Consider the following 7253-nt stretch of genomic DNA (forward strand, 5'->3'; position numbering starts at 1 on the left):
AAGCTTTAGTGTAAAGAGCGAGGTATCGACGAGGAGTGAACTCCCTCATATATGCAATAAAAATATACGAATATACAAGTTCGTTACGTAAGTTAATTCGTAAATTACGTATATTTTTTACTAATGAAAATGTTCGTAAAACAATTAAAAGTTCTAGTTGCCTTTTTAAGTAATCAAAAAATTAGAGGGCAGCAAGGCTTCCTCCCTCTCTCCTTTTTTCTCAAAATCTTCCGATTAAAACTATGAGAAAGCCATTTAGCCAAAAAGAAAATTAATATGCAAATTTCGTTTTAATTCTTTATGTGCGGAGAGCCAAGATCAAAACATGCATGAATTAAAAAACGTCCAGAAATTAAATTAAAAAAACAAACTGTTTTAAATGAAAGTAAGGAGCGACATTAAATCTTAAAACGAACAGAAATTACTCCGTATATGAAAGGGGCTTTTCTTCCTCAACGCCCCGCTCTTTACGCTAAAGTTTTTTCCTTTTTTAAAAAGTAGAGCTAAGAGAAAGAGCCAAACTTTAGCGTACAGAGGGAGGCGTTGAGGAAGAAAAGCCCCTTTCGTATACGGAGTAATTTCTGTTCGTTTTAAGTTTTAATGTCGGTCCTTACTTTCATTTAAAACAACTTGTTTTTTTATTTAATCTACTAATGGATTCAACTTATTTCCAATACCTTGTTGGTTTATTTGATTTACTTAATTCACCCAACGTACAAATATTTGATTTTCAAATTATTATAATAAGCGATTTATTTTGTGACAAAATAAAATTTGTCATCATAAAGGTTATTTTCTTAAGGATCCTTTCTCCCTCCTTTGCTACAAATTCAAAGCAGTAAAACCACTTTCGCCTAGAAGTGTCAAGACTTTAAATCTGGCCCTGAGAAAGCTTTATCCGAATTATTTGTTTATCCGGTTTCGGGGTGATTTCAACAAATATTAATATCCTTGCTAATAAGAACGCCGTTTTCCATTAAAAAAAAAACAAGCTATTTGCCGCCAAAAAGGAAATGACGCGGCGTCAGGCTTCAATTGAGAAGGCAACATTATAAAATTCGGAAAATAACCTCCTAAAATTATGAATATTTCTTATTTCATTCCTAAATTACACTTCAATTTACTTTATTACTGTACCCCTTCCCCTTTATGTCAAAATATATAGCCCAAATCATATTTCTCCCATAGAATATGAATGAATTGGAAAATGAATGGGCTTGGGAGAAGGGCTGCTTTCCCTACAATCTTTTTACCCTTAAAAGAGGCACTAGAAATTTTAGTTTTTAATAGAATTAAATAAAAAAAAACTAATTTTTTAGCTGAAAGTAAGGAGCGACATTAAAACTTAAAACGAACAGAAATTACTCCGTATATAAAATGGTTTGTCCCCTCCGCAATCCCTCGCTCTTTACGCTGTAGCTTTTAATTGTTTTAAAAAGTAGAATTGTGGCAAAGAGTCAAACTTTAGCGTAAAGAGCGAGGGATTGCGGAGGGGACAACCCAGTTTATATACAGAGTAATTTCTGTTCGTTTTAAGTTTTAATGTCGCTCCTTACTTTCAGCTAAATAAAATAGTTTTTTTTAATTTAATTTCTGAACGTTTTAGAATTAATGCATGATTGGTTTTGGCTCTCCGCACATAAATTATTAAAATGAAATTTGTATATTAATTCTTTTTTTGGCTAAATGGCTTTCTCTTAGTTTTGATCAGACGATTTTGAGAAATAAGGGGTGGAGAAGGAGGCCTAGTTGCCCTACAGTTTTTCGGTTGCTTAAAAAGGCAACTAGAACTTTTAATTTTTAACGAATGTTTTTATTAGTAAAAAATATACGTAACTTATAAATTAGCAACTTACGTAACAAACTTTCATAATCTTATATTTTTATTATGTATACGAGGGGGTTTGTATCCTCTTTAATACCTCGCTCTTTACACTAAATCTTAAGTTTTGTCTCAATTCTTTAAGAATGACCCCTGAATCAGAAAGGCCGTAGAATAAATAGTTGAAATTACTAAAAATACTTTAGCATAAAGAGCGAGGTATTTATCTCCTCCTAAATACCTCGCTCTTTATGCTAAAGTATTTTTAGAACCCCTCATATGTGTAATAATCTCTGTTCGTTTTAAGTTTCAATGATACTCCTTCCTTTCATTTGAAAAAACGTTTTCATGTTTATTTTTCATTATTTTCTTATAGTAATGCTAGAAAATCATGAGCTCTTTTCCTTGAATTTTTCTTCCCCCATGACAGATTCCTCCAAGGAAAGATCCTCCAACATAGCCCCCTCCCCTCAGCCCCACCCCCCAAACAAAATAAAATCCCCCTGAAAACGTCTGTACACTTCCCAATAACCATTACTATATGTAAACACTGGTCAAAGTTTGTAACTTGTAGCCCCTCCCCCAGGGATTGTGGGGGAGTAAATCATCCCCAAATACATAGTTATTATGGTTTTCGACTATGTTGAACAAAATGGATATCTCAAAATTTTGATCCATTGACTTTGGGAAAAAAATGAGCGTGGGAGGGGGCCTAGATGCCCTCCAATTTTTTTGGTCACTTAAAAAGGGCACTAGAAATTTTCATTTGCGTTAGAATGAGCCCTCTTGCGGCATTCTAGGACCACTTGGTCGATACGATGACCCCTGGGAAAAAGAAAAAAGAAAAAAAAAAAAAAAAAAACAAATAAACACGCACCCGTGATTTGTCTTCTGGCAAAAAATACAAAATTCTACATTTTTGTAGATAGGAACTTGAAACTTCTACAGTATGGTTCTCTGATACGCTGAATCTGATGGTGTCATTTTCGTTAAGATTCTACGACTTTTAGGGGGTGTTTCCCCCTATTTTCTTAATTAAGGCAAATTTTCTCAGGCTCGTAACTTTTGATGGGTAAGACTAAACTTGATGAAACTTATATATTTAAAATCAGCATTAAAATGCGATTCTTTTGATGTAGCTATTGATATCAAAATTCAATTTTTTAGAGTTTTGGTTACTATTGAGCAGGGTCGCTCCTTACTACAGTTCGTTACCACGAACTGTTTGATTAGCTCCTTTAAAAGTTTCAACGATGTTTCTAGCTAGTATAGAGCAACGCTGCCTATATTGATTGTATTGCCTTTTGAAAACCTGCATGCACATATTTTTCTCGTTTAATTGAAACTCCCTTTAAACTTTCCCTTAAAATTTTCACCTTAATATCATTAGCATCATGAGATACAGTAACTATAGTGGTAGTATGAATAGTACACACACAGTGCCTTCTTGTTAGTTCAAAATCTGCCAAAACTTACCCTTAAAGGTGTAACTTAATAATGTGAGCCGCCCTCGAGATATTGCTTTGTCACCTTTTCGAAAATCCACATGCTCATAGCTTGTTTTGATTTAGTTCAACATCTGCCTGAATATAAAAAGAAGCGCAATAGCGCTGCCTAAGTAAAGAGCGATGTGGACAAAATTCATTATTTATTGTTATTTTTTTGGTTTTAGACCAGGGCACTTTGTATTGAAGGAGTTGTCGCAGAAATTTCAAAAGCGGCTCAATAAATTGGAAATTAAGGGGTCTAGTGCCCTTTTTAATAGCTGAAAGTGATTGGAGGGTAACCAGACCCAAAACGCATCCAATCATAATTTTAATATAGCCGTTTTGTTCAGCGACAATGAAAAGCCCGGAAATTATGTTTTGAGGATGACAGACCCCTCACAGCCCCCTGGGCAAGAGTTGTAAGTATTGCTTCTGGGTCATAAAAGGGTTTTATAAAAAGTTCAGTCATGTAAACTTCGGAGGGGCCCATTAGATTGGTAATAAGAAATTCTAGTGCCACTTTTAATTGTTAACAGTGACTGAAGGGGAACCCCCCTACACTATCTATCTCCCAAAACATATCCAATCAAAATTTTGAGACAGCTATTTCATTCAGCGTAGTTGAAAGGTCAATTGAAAAGTCTGAAAATTATGTTTTGAAGATACCCCCCCCCCCATAGCCTTAAGGACAAGGGTTGTAAGTTATGCCCTGGGGACATACAATGTTTTTACAGAAAGGGTGGGCGTATAAACTTTGGAAGCAGCTCATTTGATTGGTAAGTAAAATTTTCCTAGCATTTTCTAAGAGTCAAAGTGTTTAAAGGGCACCCCCCCCCCCACATACATCGTATTTTCCCGAAATGTATCTGATACAAATTAATTGTCACCTGATATATTAATTATCATATGGCCTATCATCTGATATAATTTCTTTAGTAAGTTCCCAATATTATACTTTGAATATTATCATCACCTTAAATGTTAATATCGTTAGAAACCTGATTCAAAATAAGAAGTAAATAAAATAACGAAGTCCGTTTCGTAATGAATTAATTCAAAAATATACTAATTTTTGTTTGGTAAGTTCTTAAAATCATACCTGAACTACTATTGTCACCTCATATGTTAGTTATAACATGGTGTATGACCTTATATAGTTTGTTTAATAAGTTTTTGCCCATGGAATATTATTATTGCTGAAATGCTATTATCGATAGTATTATCACCAGGAAAGCTGATTAGAAATCAACAAAGTAAATAAATTAAACTGATAAGTCTTTCCAAAATAATAAAATAAAAAAATAAATTAATTTTTCTAGTGATTTCCTAAAATTAAGCTTGAAGTAGTATTATCACGTGATATATTATTGTCGCTTGATGTGTCACGTGGTATAGTTTGTTCAGTAAGTTGCTAATATCAAGCTTGAAATATTAGTATCCCCTTATATACTATTTCCACCGATATTACTGCCTCTACCACTAACAAGTACCACTAACCGGAGAAACAAGCCACCTGAGGCCAACACAGCTACGCACGCTCCGTCTCCATCCCAATCTATTCAAAGCCTCCCTCCTTATACCTTCCCAGGAAGTTCTTAATTTCTTTAAATCTTTCTTTATGACATCCTCCCATCGACCAGTTTTCCATTTAGTCCTAGATGGTTGACCGAAAAGGAGGATCTTTGGCAATCCGTTATTATTCATCCGCAGAACCTGCCCTAACCGTCTCAACCTTTCTCTTATTATGGTCCTAGAAAATTGGATTGAACCACACTTTTCACACAGCCTACTGTTTAAGATACGGTCAGTCAGCCGGGTAATCATAACAATCGGTAGGCAATTTCTCTGGAAAACATTTAGCTAATTTTCATCCCCTTTTAAGATTGCCCAAGCTGCCGAGCTATATTTGACCACCGTCATCATTGTAGCTTCCAAAATTCTAATCTTGGTTTGCACACATATTTTCCTATTCTTCCAAACTTTTGTTAATTGTAGAAAAAAACCTGAGCCTCGGCTATTCTATTTTTAACATCTACAGTGGTACCACCGTCTTTACTATTAATACTACCAAGGTAAGTAAAGCTGTACATAAGGTAAGTTAATCTTTTCGTTACCCAAAGTTTTTTATCTTCTTTTATTCCTTGCCTTAGTGACTTGGTCTTCTTAACATTTATTATCAAATCTATTCTAGAATCCCTAACTCACAAAGCCTCTAAAAGATCATTTATTTTGCTCACACTTTCATCTAGGATGCTTAAACCGTCAGTATAATCTAAGGCCGGGAGATTTTTTCCTCCCCATTTGGTTCCGTTGTCTTCCATTGCTTTTCCTGTGCTTCTTCAGACAAAATCCACCAAAATAATCCATATAAAGGAGGATAAAACGCAACCCTGTTTAATTCCTGATTTAATACGAAACCAGCTGCTAATCTCATTTCCTAGCTTAACAGCGGCATTTTTATTCTCGTACTAGCTGGGACCCGGCAGCTTCACCGCCGGGCCCCAGCACGGCACTTGGCAGGCTTTTATATATGGATTCTCACTGTCCCTTGTATTCTATTGCAGTTTTTTCAAAGATATTTGATAATTAAAGCAAGTCCAATTTCTAACAATTATATCTGCTAAGCTTCAAAGTTTTGGTTTTCCTTTTTAAGGTTTTTAAATTCTTGTAATCCTTGTTTTTTAATTTAATTTTTTTTCAATTTTTTCTTTTTTTTAGCTTTTTGTTTTCTTCAGTTTTTCCTTTTTTTCTTTTTAGTTTTTTTTATAGTTGTTTACCTTTTTTTAGTTTTTTTTATTTTTTCTTCTTCTTTTTTTTATTTTATTTTTCTTCTTTGTTTTTAAGTTTTTTTTCCCGGAACGTGCCCCAGCAACACGTGTTCAAGGTGCTAATTTTTAATTGCGTAAAAATTGCGGATATACAACTGGTATTTCTTGTGATATACTCTGGTAATTCCTCGACACGCATTCTTTTTTTACTTTCTCTTTCAGCCGCAAGCCAGGTTTCGCGTTGCTCTTGTAATACATCGACACGCTTTCTTTTGGTAATTTCTTTCTGTGCCGCAAGCCTAAGCCCCCCCCCTAAGGCAACAGGTATGCAAGGTGCTAATTTTTAACTTCTTAAAACTTTTGGATATACAAAATCCTTCGCTGTCCCGTTTTCTGTGCATATAAATAGATTGTCCGGTTTACCGACTCTAGAACATGCAGCATATAATTGTCCATGGGAAAAACAATGCAGCGTATAGGGGGAGAGGAGTAGCTGTACTCTGATCACTTTGACTCTTAGAAAGGGCACTAGTTCTTTGGATAACTATTCCAATGAGACTCCTCCAAGGTTTATACGACCACTATTTCTAAAGAAACGTTGGATGTCACCAGTGCATAATTTACAACACTTGCCCCGAGGGCTGTGGGGGTTTTCATTCTCAAGGACTCAAAGACCTTTTAAATAGGCTGAACAAGATAACTGACTCAAAATTTCGATGGCATGTGTTTGGGGAAATGATGGGTGTGTGCATGTGGCGGGGATGGACTGGTTGCCCTCAAATCCATTTTTACTTTTAAAAAGGGCACTAGATCTTTCAGTTTCCAATCAAACAAGCCCCTTTCAAAGTTTTAAGACAACTCATCCTATATGAAGCGCCCTGGTCTAAAAAACAAAACATACAAATGAAACATTGTGCATACATCACTCCATAAGTAGGCAGTGCTATTTTGCTCCTCACAATTTAAGGGTATTAAGTTCAAATAACAGAGCGGCATAGGGTAAAACACATAAAAAATAAATAATTTGGAATACGTATTTGAACATTAGGGGGGTTGATGGTGCAATAGTTTAAAGCGCTCTTAAGAGCGTTGTGAATAAATATTTTAAGATTTGTTTAAGGTTGTTTCCAGAATTTTATAGCGTTCTTCTTTACGCCCATAGCTGTGTAGTGTCCC

Source organism: Artemia franciscana, chromosome 14 (assembly GCF_032884065.1).
Source record: "Artemia franciscana chromosome 14, ASM3288406v1, whole genome shotgun sequence".
Classification (NCBI taxonomy): domain Eukaryota; kingdom Metazoa; phylum Arthropoda; class Branchiopoda; order Anostraca; family Artemiidae; genus Artemia; species Artemia franciscana.